Consider the following 12,562-nt stretch of genomic DNA (forward strand, 5'->3'; position numbering starts at 1 on the left):
GTTAATAATTTCTACTTTTATTCAATTGTGGTCAGAGAAGATCCTTCATATTATTTCAGTTTTTTTGAATGTATTAAGACTTGTTTCTTGACATAATGTATGATCTATCCTTGATAATGACTCATTCTCGAGAAAGAGGAAGAGAGGAAGTGCTGAGGAGGAGTGTGTGTATTCTGCAGCTCTTAGATGAAATATTCTGTAATTATCTATTAGATCCATTTGTTTTATAGTGCAGATTAAGTCTAATGTTTCTTTGTTGATTTTCTGACTGAAAGATCTGTCTAATGCTGAAAGTGGGTTGTTTAAATCTCCAGTCATTATTGCATTGCGGCCTATCTCTCTCTATAGCTCTAATAATATTTCCTTTACCTATCTAGGTGCTCCAGTATTTGGTGCATATATGTGTACAATTGTTATATTCTTCTGTTGAATTGACCCTTTTATCATTATGTAGTGATCTTCTTTGCCTCTTCTTGTAGTTTTTGTATTAAAATCTATATTGTCTTATATGAGTATAGCAACCTATGCTTTTTTTGGTCTCCATTAGCACAGACTATCTTTTGCCATCCCTTTATTTTCAGTTTAACTGTGTCTTTATAAGTGAAGTGTGTTCTTTGTAGGCAGCAGCTTTTAGCCAGTCTATGTATTTTGATTGGATTATCTAGTCCATTTACATTCCATGTTATTATTGATAAATAAGGACTTATTCCTGCCATTTTGTTATTTGTTTTCTGGTAGTTTTATGGACTTCCCTCCCTTCTTTATTTCCTTCCTTCTTGTTTTCCTCTAGTGAAGGTAATTTTCTCTGGAGACATGATTTAATTTCTTGCTTTTCATTTTTGTGTGTGTTTCCATTGTATGTTTTTTGTTTTGAGGTTGCAATGAGGCTTGAAAAAACTATCTTATCACCTATTATTTTAACCCCATAACAACTTAACACTGTTTCAATAAACAAACAAAAAAGAAAACTAGTAAAAACTATATGCCTTAACTTTGTATCCCTGTTTTTAAACTTTTTGTTGTTTCTATATATATATCTTATTATATTGACTATGTCTTGAAAAGTTGTTGCAGTTATTACTTTTGATTGGTTCATTATGTAGCTTTTCTACTTAAGATTAGTTTACATACCACAGTTACAGTGTTATAATATTCTTTTTATTCCATGTACTTACTATCACCAGTGAATTTTGTATCTTGAGGCGATTGTGTATTGTTCATTAACGTTCTTTTCTTTCTGTTGGAAGTACTCCCTTAAGTATTTCTTGTAGGATGGGTCTGGTATTAATTAAATCCCTCAGCTTTTGTCTGGGAGTCTTTATTTATCCTTTATGTGCCCTTCAAGTGTGAAGGATATTTTCATCAAATATACTATTCTATGATAAAAGTTTTTTTTTCTTCAGCACTTTAAATATGTTATCCCACTGTCTCCTGGCCTGTAAAGTTTCCACTGAGGAGTCTGCTGTCTGACATATTGGAGCTGCATTTTATGTTAATCGTTTCTTTTCTCTTGCTGCTTTTAGAATTCTTTCTTCATTCTTTACCTAATACTATGATTATTAAATGCCTTGAGGTAGCATTCTTTGGTTTCAAACTGCTCAGAGTTCTATAATTGATATGACTTTGTTGTGTCTCCACCCAAATCTCAAATTGTAACTCTCAGAATTCCCACATGTCATGGGAGGGACCCGGTGGAAGGTAATTGAATTATGAGGGTGGGTCTTTCTGGTGCTGTTCTCATGATAGTGAATAGGTCTCACAAGATATGATGGTTTTATAAAGGGGAGTTCCTCTGCACATGTTCTCTCTCTTACCTGCCACCATGCAAGATGTGATTTTACACCTCCTTTGCCTTCTATTTGGTTGTGAGGCCTTGGAGGTTGTGAGGCCTCCCCAGCCATGTTGCACTGGGAGTTCATTAAACCTTTTTCCTTTATAAATTACCGAGTCTTTGGTACGTCTTTATTAGCAGCGTGAGAACAGACTAATACAGTAAATTGGCACTGGGAGTGGGGGACTGTTGCAAAGATACCTGAAAATGTGGAATAACTTTAGAACTGGGTAACAGGCAGAGATTGGAACAGTTTGGAGGGCTCAGAAGTAGATAGGAAAGTGTAGGAAAGTTTGGAACTTCCTAGAGACTTATTAAATGACTTTGACCAGAATGCTGATAGTGATATGGACAATAAGGTCCAGGTTGAGGTGGTCTCAGATGGAGATGAGAAACTTGTTAGGAATTGGAGTAAAAGCCACTTTTGCTATACAAATAAACTGGTGGCATTATGCCCCTGCCCCAGAGACCTGTGGAACTTTGAATTTGAGAGAGACAACTTAACGTATCTGGTGGAAGAAAGTTCTAAGCAGCTAAGCCTTCAAGAGGTGAAAAGGATAAAAGTTTGGAAAATTTGCAGCCTGATGATGCATTAGAAAAGAAAAACCCATTTTCTAGGGAGAAATTCAAGCTGGCTCCAGAAATTTGCATAAGTAACGAGTAGCCCAATGCTAATTACCAAAACTATGGGAAAAATATCTACAGGGCATGTGAGAGACCTTTGGGTCCAGAGGACTAGGAGGAAAAAAATGGCTTCCTGCGTTAGTTTGGTGCTGTGCATCCCAGCCGTGGCTAAAATGGGCCAATGTAGAGCTCAAGCCATTGCTTCAGAGGATGCAAGCCCCAAGCCTTGGTGGCTTACACACTTGTTGGGCTTGTGGGTGCATGGAAGAATTGAGGAGTGGGAACCTCCACCTAGATTTCAGAGGATACATGGAAATACCTGAATGTCCAGGCAGAGGTGTGCTGCAGGGGTGGAACCCTCGTGGGGAACCTCTGTTAGGGAAGTGCAGAAGGGAAATGTGGGGTGTAAGCCCCCATACAGAGTTCCCACTAGGGAACTGCCTAGTGGAGCTGTAAGAAGAGGGCCACCATCCTCCAGACCCCAGAATGGTAGACCCATTCCAGTGACACTTGCACCGTGTGCCTGGAAAAGCTCCAGACACTCAACAGCAGTCTGTGAAAGCAACCGCGAGTGGGGCTATATCTTATAAAGCCACAGGGGTGGAGCTGCCCAAGACCATGGGAACCCACCTGTTGCATCAGCATCACCTGGGTGTGAGACATGGAGTCAAAGGAGATAATTTTGGAACTTTAAGGTTTCATGGATTTTGGACTTGCATGGGGCCTGTAGCCCTTTTGTTTTGGCCAATTTCTCTCATTTGGAATAGATGTTATTTACCCAATTCCCGTACCTTCATTGTATCTAGAAAGTAACTAATTTGCTTTTGATTTTACAGCCTCATAGATGGAAGAAACTTACCTTGTCTCAGATGAGACTTTGGACTGTGGACTATTGAGTTAATTCTGAAATGAGTTAAAACTTTGTGGGACTGTTGAGAAGGCATAATAGGTTTTGAAATGTGAAGACATGAGATTTGGGAGGGGCCAGGAGGCAGAATAATATGGTTTGGCTGTGTCCCCACCCAAATCTCAAATTGTAGCTCCCATAATTCCCACATGTCATGGGAGGGGCCCAGTGGGAGGTAATTGAATCATGAGGGCCAGTCTTTCCAGTGCTATTCTCGTGATAGTGAATAAGTGAATTGTTTTATAAAGGTGAGTTTCCCTGCACATTCTCTCTCTTGCCTGCCTGCCACCATACAAGATGTGACTTTGTTATTCCTTTGTAATGCGCCATGATTGCGAGGTTTCCCCAGCCATGTGAAACTGTGAGTCAAAACTTTTTCCTTTTTAAATTATCCAGTCTCAAGTATGTCTTTATTGGCAGCATGAGAACAGACTCATACAATACCCTTCTTGTACTTGGATATTGATATCTTACTCTACATTTGGGAAGTTCTCTGATACTACCTTTTAAAACATTCTTTCTACCTCTCTCTCTTTCTCTGCCATATCTTTAAGGCCTATAATCCTTAGATTTGCCCTTTTGAGGCTATTTTCTAGATTCTGTAGGTGTCCTTTATTTTTTTTTCTTTTATCTCTTCTGATAGGTATTTTAAAATATCCTGACTTTAAGGTCACTAATTGTTTTCTCTGCTTGATCCATTCTGCATTAAAAGACTCTGATGCATTCTTCAGTATGCTGATTGCATTTTTCAGCTTCAGAATTTCTGCTTGTTTCTTTTTAATTATTTCTATCTCTTTGCTAAATTTATCTGATAGAATTCTGAATTCCTTCTCTGTGTTATCTTGAATTTCTTTGAGTTTCCTCAACATAGCTATTTTGAAGTCTCTCTCTGAAAGATCTCATATCTCTGTTTCTCCAAGATTGGTTTCTGGTGCCTTATTTTGTTAATTTAGTGAGGTCATGTTTTCCTGGATGGTGTTGATGCTAGTATATGTTCTTTGGTGAATGGGCATTGAGGATTTGGGTATTTAATGTAGCTTTTACTGTCTGGGCTTATTTGTAACCATCCTTCTTGAGAAGGCTTTCCAGATATTTGAAAGTACTTGGGTACTGTGATCCAAGATGTATCTGCTTTAAGGGGCTTCCCAACCCTAGTAATGCTGTGGTTGTTGCAGACTCAGAGGTACCACTTTGATGATCTTGGACAAGATCCAGGACAAGTCTCTGGGTTACCAGAGACTCTTGTTCTCTTCCCTTACTTTCTCTCAAACATATAGAGTCTCTCTCTCTCTCTGTTCTAAGCCACCTAAAACTGTGAGTGGAGTGACACAAGTACCCTTGTGGCCACCACAACTATGACTTTGCCAGGTCAAACCACAAGTCAGCACAGTACTGGGTCTTTCTCAAGGCCTGCTATAACCATTCTCTGCTACCTATGTCTGCTCAAGGCCCTGGGCTCTACAAACAGCAAGTGGCAAAGCCAGCCAGGTCTGTGTTCTTCCCTTCAGGACAGCAAAGTCTCCCATAGCCCTGTGTGGATTTGGAAGTCAAGGACTAGAGTCAAAAACCTTAGAAGTCTACCTGGTGTTTTATCATACTGTAGCTGAGCTGGCACTCAAACCACAAGATGCAGTTCTTCACACTCTTTCCCCTTTTCCAAAAGGCATCTGTCAGAGTACCCTTTGGCATCTTTCCAAAGGTAAAGGAGACTCACTCCATAATTACTGCCACCCCAGGCCATAAGGAGTACTGGCAGACTACCCCTGATGTTCCCTTAAGGCCCAAGTCTCTGAAGTCAGCTTGTGGTAAATGCTGCCTGGCATGGGACATACCCTTCAGGGCACTGGGCTTCCCTCTGGCCCAAGGCAGATCCAGAAATGTAGTTCAAGAGTCAAGCCATGGAATCAAGGACCCAAGAGCCCATTTGGTACTCTATCCACTTGTGGCCATGCTGGTACTTAAGACAAAGCCCCTTTTCTTTCCCCTCTGCTTCTCCCAAGCAGAAGGCGTTTTGCCCCATATCCACCACAGCTGGTAATCTGTTGAGTCTTACCTGAAGCCAGTCTCAGAGGCTCACTCAAGGCCCTCAATGTAGTACCTGTGTATTGCTTTTGGTTATACAGGGCCCAAGGACATTTCAGTTAACAGGTGATAAATGCTGCCAGGACTGAATCCTTTCCTTCAAGGCAACGGGTTCCCTTCTGGTCCAGGATGTGTCTAGAAATGTCCTCTGGGGGTTAGGGCCTAGAACAGGGGCTTCACAACTCTGATGGGTGCCCTATCCTGCTGTGGCTGAGCTGTTATCCTAGACGCAAGACAAAGTCCTCTGCACTCTTTCCTCTCCTTTCCCCAAGTGGAAAGAAGGGGTCTCTTTTGGAGCTACAAACTATACAGCCTGGGGTTAGGGGAGGCGTGATACCACCACTCCCTAATCCTGCCCCAGCTGTTGTCCCAGTATGTTGTCTGCCCCCCACCAGTCCACTGTCTCTGGGCCTAGTTCAGCCCTAGGACTCACCTAAAAGTTCCAATCCTTATGATCTAGACTGCCTTTCAAGTTTACTTGGAGACACAGTATCCTGTAGACCTCGGTGACAAGGTTTGCAGGCACTTAAGTTCGAACCCATAGAATCAGTGAGTCTCTTCTGGTTAGGGCTAGTTTAAATGCTCCCTCTGTGGGTGGGCATCAGCTGAGTTTGATCTGGTTTTCCCTTCTGTTCTAACAGGACAGCACAGAGTTCATTGCCTCACAATTACTGTGTTTTCCCTCCCTAAACACCTAGAGATGCTCTCTGCACCATGCTGCAGCATCTAGAGGATGGAGAAGTGGAGGCATTGGCAATTCAGGGCTGTTTTTTCTAACTCTTCAGTGCCTCTTTCATCAATATGAAGTTAAAACCAGATACTGAGTGTTCACTTGATTTTTGATTCTCTGTAAATATTTGTTGGTGTCCTTGGTGGGGGAGGCAGACAATAGGTAGAATTCTCTGTTCCACCATCTTGTTCCGCCTAGAGGACCAGAAGCAGTTTAATCTCTTCTGCAATTCTAATTAAAGTAGACCCAGTTCCTTCATTCTTTTTTTTTCTTTTATTTATTTATTTATTTATTTATTTATTTATTATTATTATTATTATACTTTAAGTTCTAGGGTACATGTGCATAACGTGCAGGTTTGTTACATATGTATACTTGTGCCATGTTGCTGTGCTGCACCCATCAACTCGTCAGCACCCATCAACTCGTCATTTACATCAGGTATAACTCCCAATGCAATCCCTCCCCCTTCCCCCCTCCCCATGATAAGCCCCGGTATGTGATGTTTCCCCTTCCCGAGTCCAAGTGATCTCATTGTTCAGTTCCCACCTATGAGTGAGAACATGTGGTGTTTGGTTTTCTGTTCTTGTGATAGTTTGCTAAGAATGATGGTTTCCAGCTGCATCCATGTCCCTACAAAGGACACAAACTCATCCTTTTTGATGGCTGCATAGTATTCCATGGTGTATATGTGCCACATTTTCTTAATCCAGTCTGTCACTGATGGACATTTGGGTTGATTCCAAGTCTTTGCTGTTGTGAATAGTGCCACAATAAATATACATGTGCATGTGTCTTTATAGCAGCATGATTTATAATCCTTTGGGTATATACGCAGTAATGGGATGGCTGGGTCATATGGTACATCTAGTTCTAGATCTTTGAGGAATCACCATACTGTTTTCCATAATGGTTGAACTAGTTTACAATCCCACCAACAGTGTAGAAGTGTTCCTATTTCTCCACATCCTCTCCAGCACCTGTTGTTTCCTGACTTTTTAATGATCGCCATTCTAACTGGTATGAGATGGTATCTCATTGTGGTTTTGATTTGCATTTCTCTGATGGCCAGTGATGATGAGCATTTTTTCATGTGTCTGTTGGCTGTATGAATGGAAGCTGATAAGCAACTTCAGCAAAGTCTCAGGATACAAAATTAATGTGCAAAAATCACAAACATTCTTATACACCAGTAACAGACAAACAGAGAGCCAAATCATGAATGAACTTCCATTCACAATCACTTCAAAGAGAATAAAATATCTAGGAATCCAACTTACAAGGGATGTAAAGGACCTCTTCAAGGAGAACTACAAACCACTGCTCAGTGAAATAAAAGAGGACACAAACAAATGGAAGAACATACCATGCTCATGGATAGGAAGAATCAATATCGTGAAAATGGCCATACTGCCCAAGGTTATTTATAGATTCAATGCCATCCCCATCAAGCTACCAATGACATTCTTCACAGAATTGGAAAAAACTGCTTTAAAGTTCATATGGAGCCAAAAAAGAGCCCGCATCTCCAAGACAATCCTAAGTCAAAAGAACAAAGCTGGAGGCATCACGCTACCTGACTTCAAACTATACTACAAGGCTACAGTAACCAAAACAGCATGGTACTGGTACCAAAACAGAGATATAGACCAATGGAACAGAACAGAGTCCACACATCTACAGCCATCTGATCTTTGACAAACATGAGAGAAACAAGAAATGGGGAAAGGATTCCCTATTTAATAAATGGTGCTGGGAAAATTGGCTAGCCATAAGTAGAAAGCTGAAACTGGATCCTTTCCTTACTCCTTATAGGAAAACTAATTCAAGATGGATTAGAGACTTAAATGTTAGACCTAATACCATAAAAATCCTAGAGGAAAACCTAGGTAGTACCATTCAGGACATAGGCATGGGCAAAGACTTCATGTCTAAAACACCAAAAGCAACGGCAGCAAAAGCCAAAATTGACAAATGGGATCTCATTAAACAAAAGAGCTTCTGCACAGCAAAAGAAACTACCATCAGAGTGAACAGGCAACCTACAGAATGGGAGAAAATTTTTGCAATCTACTCATCTGACAAAGGGCTAATATCCAGAACCTACAAAGAACTCAAACAAATTTACAAGAAAAAAACAAGCAACCCCATCAAAAAGTGGGCAAAGGATATGAACAGACATTTCTCAACAGTTCCTTCATTCTTTTTAGTCTTTCAGATGTTTCTCTTACAAAGAAAATTTTGTCTTTCACCTTTTTTCAGTTACTTTTCCACCATTATGTTCTCTTGATGCTGTTGACTTTCTTTCATCTTTTCTGTAAATAAAATTTTAATCTAAACAAATCCTTTTCATGTTGCTTCAGAAGTGCAGTCACAAAGTGGACATTTAATTTCCTATGCTATAAATGTTTTAAGACACTCACAGTGTATATAAAATGAATCGTAATATTGTGTGTAGCAGCAGATCACCTAGTCTCACTGACAAGCATAGAACCATGTACACAGGATGTAAAAAGAATCAAGGCAGGTAGGTCTTAGAAAGCCTTAGTCCTTCGAGGGAGGTTTCAGTGAAATGTCAAAACTTTTACTATGACACAGAGTTGACATAAAAAGCATTTTAGTGTGACAAAAATTAAACACTTACTCACTTATTGAATGTATACATCATACAAAAGAAATATCAGTTACAATAACAAATATAAAAATAATTTTAAATTTGTCACTTTGGGGAAACTAGAACATATATAAGATATAATAACTTAAGAAATTTTTTTAAAAACAACTTGTCTGAATGAAACTTATCTACCACATATTTGTAAAACAATTAGAGGACAAAAGCTAACCTGTGGTAATAAAATATCAACCATATTTTTGTTGATTAAGAGTTTCAAATAAAATAATGTTTTGAAAGACTCACTGCTCTAAAATACTCACTGAAGCATGTGACTTTTGTGTCTCATCTTGAAAGCAGTGACATGGAGGGTCTTATGTAGAAAAGATGACATTCTAAATAGAAGGTAATATGCATTTAAGCACAGAGACTGCCCTTCCTTTTTTCACATACAAATGTAAGAAATTAATAACAAACAAAATCAGGTACAGAAACAAAAACTAGAGGCCAAGTGAATGCCTGACTGAAGAACTTGTGTTTCAAAGGTATTAAAATAGGAAGCACCAAAGTTCTTTGAGTGATCTAATTATATTTTGGAAAAATATTCCATTCACTACTCATTCATTGGCTATGTATTTTTGATATATTTCTGTGCCTTGATCACTAAAAGGATGGCATAGTCCTTTTCTCTGAGGAGCTACAGGCTATTTGGATGATCTTGGTAGCTATGTGCATCTTACTCTGGAGTGAGAAGAAATTAGAGGCATGGTATATAAGTCCCTAGATATATACAATGGATCATACTATGGGCAGGGAGCATAATTTCAGTGTAAAGTAATAAAGTCTGAGTCTAGAGGGGTGACTATGAAGATAGAAAGGATACATTTCATCCTACAGATATTATATGGTGAAAGTACACATGCTTGATGCACTTGGTGCATAAAGAAGGAGGATTAAAAAAGTAACTCCATTTAAACATCTCTATTTTTCATTCTGTATTAAAGGTATAAGCTAATAACTTATTCATTAATGTCTTCAGTCAGTCAAAAGCTAATGTCAAAGAGCTTCCATGTACTAGTTATTTGCAGAATCTACTTTCACGAGTCATCCTGCATGAGTAAATTTGTTTAGCATTATTGTCTTTTGAATTTGTCTAATTAGCAGTACTAATTTTACATGGAGAGAAAGATACAGCTGGTTGAAGTGAAATACAGTAATTTGTGATGGTTCTTACTGTACTGTTTATCCTAATTAAAGTAAGACAGTAGCATTTATTTATTAATTCAATTTTTGTTATATCATTTAGAAAAGATATCTTTTATAATTTAAATTTCTCATGCCTATTTTGAGGATAGGTGTGAGTTTTTTCAAAAAGACTTAATTTGGCTCTACTTTCAAAAGTTATTTGAAAGTACAAGTAGAAATAGAAAACCTTATATACTTGCTGAAAATATTCTGTCATTTAATCTTTTTGTGTAATTCTAAAACAGTGGTATAAATGTCAACCTGATGTGCAGGAAGATAATTTTATTTTTATGAAGGCTATGGTTTCTATCATTTTAAAGTATGGCAGTAATTAGAGTTTAGTTTCTGATTTTACATATGGGAATATTTGATCACTTTTATTGTGTTAGAGAGGAACTTCTGTTCCCAGAGATGAGGGATTAACAGAGTCCAGACTTAGCCTTCTGCCATAAGCAACTAGAAATCTTGATGAAATATACAAAACAACTATATTCAGACATTGGAAAACAGTACATGACCTTGAGTTCATGGAAGTGAGGGGAAACGAATAAGGTGAACCCTAAAATCACTCATGCTTTCTGCCTGGAGACAGAAAGACAGAAACAATTTCCTGATTGTTGTTCATTTGAGAGAGAAAACAAATGGAGCTTGGCCATATTGCTAATTTAAGAAGACAGAATTAGAGTTTAGGAGGACCAAAATAGCTAGAATTTGTAGTGCAAAGTATGGAAGATGATGGATCTGTGCAAAAAAGAAGTCACAGAAATTAGCATAGGCATTCCCTTGAGTATTTGATTGAATACTAATCTACATGTCAGCCGGTTGGAATTTTGAGTCCAGGTAAGGAACACTTACTAGGGAGATGGATTCCCAAACTGACATAGAGCCAGGAATTTTCCAATTTTCACCAGCCAGAGTAGAGATATCTTGCTGAATACGTAAGGAATTAAGTAAAAGCTCTTGGAAGGTCACATCTTAATAATGAGGCGAAACTATTCCTCGAGCAGTGACTATTCTAGACTTGCTCTAATAGTTTAAAATCAAAGCTCAAAGGGAACAAACTGAGCTGTAAGTTGCTTAACTGTTTGCTCAAACAAAGTCCAACACTCTTTTAAAAAAGGAAGAAAAATAAATCCGCACTCTACACCTTAATACACACAATGTCTTGCATCTGGCCAAAAATTTACAGATTTGACCAAGCAGCAAAATGTGTCACATTACCAGGAAGAAAACCAAGCAATAGAAACAGTTCCAGAAATTACATTGATGTTGAAATTAGCAGTCAAGGGCATTAAAACACAAGGATAAATACGTGCTAAAAGATTTAAAAGAAGATATAAATATAAAAGGAAGAAAAATGAAAATATAAAAAATAACAGAATAGAAATTATAAAGATGAAAAATAACATATCTAAGAAAAAAATATTTTAATGGATTGGATTAACAACACATTAGTTGTTGTAGAACTACAGGTCAATGAACTGAAAAACATAGCAATAGGAAACAGGCAAATGAGGCACAAAGAGAAAAAATTAAATACTGAAAGAAATGAGCAGACTCTCAGTTACTTTCAGAGTAATACTTGGGGGGTAGACTATAAGTGCAACTGAAGCTCCAAAAGGATGGGAGAGTGAAGCAAATCAGAAGAAAACCTGAAGAAATAATGGCTGTAAAATTTTAAAAGTAATGAAAATGTAAACCCAAATCCATAAAGCTCAGCAAATTCTAAGCAGGATAAACACAAAGAAGTCATTACAATTAAGTTGCTAAAAACCAGTGATAAAAAAATTAATATTATCCAAAATAAGAAAGGGCTGATACATTCAGAGGAATGAAATAACAATTATGGCAGGCTTCTTATCAGAAACTATAGGTGAGACAGGAAAGAAGTAACATCTTTAAAGCACTGAAAGCAGAAATAATAATAATAATAATAATAATCTTTAACCTAGAATTCTATTCCCTAAGACAATGGAATGACATAACATGCTGAAATCTTATATATATATATATATACACACACACACACACACACACACACACTCAACTTAAACTTCCATACCAAGTGAAAATGTTATTTTTGAAATACTAAGGCAAAATTAATAGTTTTTCAAACAAATAAAAGATGAGGGAGGCCATATTCTCAGGCTGGCACTGCTGTAAATGTTGAAGAAAGGTCTTCAGGAAGAAGAAAATATGACCAAAATATGGACCTATAAAAAGTAATTAAAAGAACTAGAAATGTAAATATATGGGTAAATATAAGATATAATGTCTTTCTTATTTTAAAAAACATATTTCAGAGATGACAGTTTAAAGCAAAAATAATAATTCATTTGCTGAGGGTCCATTAAATAAATATGTGGAAGTAAAATGTATAAAACTATAACCTAAAGGATGGAAGGGGAAAATGGAAGAATATTACTGTCGGGTTCTTACATTATAAATAAAGTAGTATAATCTTATCTGAACGTACACTGTGATAAATTAGTAGTCCATATTGTCAACTTTAGAGCAACCATTGAAACACAG

General features: G+C 37.7%; 1 protein-coding gene across 6 annotated transcripts in view; it reads left to right on the plus strand.

The window, feature by feature from the left end:
• Window positions 1-12,562, plus strand: part of GRM1 (glutamate metabotropic receptor 1) — a 427,593-nt gene that overhangs the window by 363,366 nt on the left and 51,665 nt on the right. The gene's annotated exons all lie outside the window — the stretch shown is intronic.

The sequence above is a fragment of the Macaca fascicularis genome, chromosome 4 (assembly GCF_037993035.2).
Source record: "Macaca fascicularis isolate 582-1 chromosome 4, T2T-MFA8v1.1".
Taxonomy (NCBI): Eukaryota; Metazoa; Chordata; class Mammalia; order Primates; family Cercopithecidae; genus Macaca; species Macaca fascicularis.